Genomic DNA, 678 nt, shown 5'->3' with positions numbered 1-678 from the left:
AGCACTCATTACAGTGCTGCTTCACAGGTAAAACAGAGGTATTACAGAACACCTTCAGGCAAACCACCTGTCTAGAAAGCGAGGCAAATCCCACGTTTTATGCAAACTACAGGCTTTATGTCAGCTTCCTCGTACACGGCGATGTCCTCCTTTTTGGCCATTTCCACCACGCTGGGAAGAGGTGCTTCCCTCGGGATTTCGGTGGTGACCGGAGAGGAACAGAAACACCCGTCTCCCTTCCCGCGCCCACGGGTCCCCGCTCATCGCGCGTCGCTCGTGAGGGCAGCGGGACGCGGCCAGGGCGCAGAACCGCCCGCGACGGACGCTTGCAGGCCGGCAGGCGCCCGGGCTGCGGCCAGCACGGCCTGGCTGCGGCCGAGCAGCCTCCCCTCGCGCGGGGGACGCGGGGCACGGAGCCGCTCCCGAGGGGCGCTCGGCTTTTACGGCCATTTACAGCCATTTACGGCCATTTACAGGCCACGGCGCCGAGGGCACACGGGCCCGGGGGACACGGGGCAGGGGGAACGCGGCTGCGGGGGGACGGGGCGCCGGGGGGACACGGGCCCTGGGGGCACACGGGTGCTGAGGGGCCCCGCCCCGCCGGGCGCGGAGCCCAAGGCCCGGCTCGGAGGCGAGGCCTGGGCCGGCTCCATGGAAACGCGCCGGGGGCGGCGGCTC

Source organism: Apteryx rowi, unplaced genomic scaffold, assembly GCF_003343035.1.
Source record: "Apteryx rowi isolate R43461 unplaced genomic scaffold, aptRow1 scaffold_45, whole genome shotgun sequence".
Classification (NCBI taxonomy): Eukaryota; Metazoa; Chordata; class Aves; order Apterygiformes; family Apterygidae; genus Apteryx; species Apteryx rowi.
The sequence above is the reverse complement of the archived record's forward strand: the minus strand, read 5'-3'. Positions refer to the sequence as shown.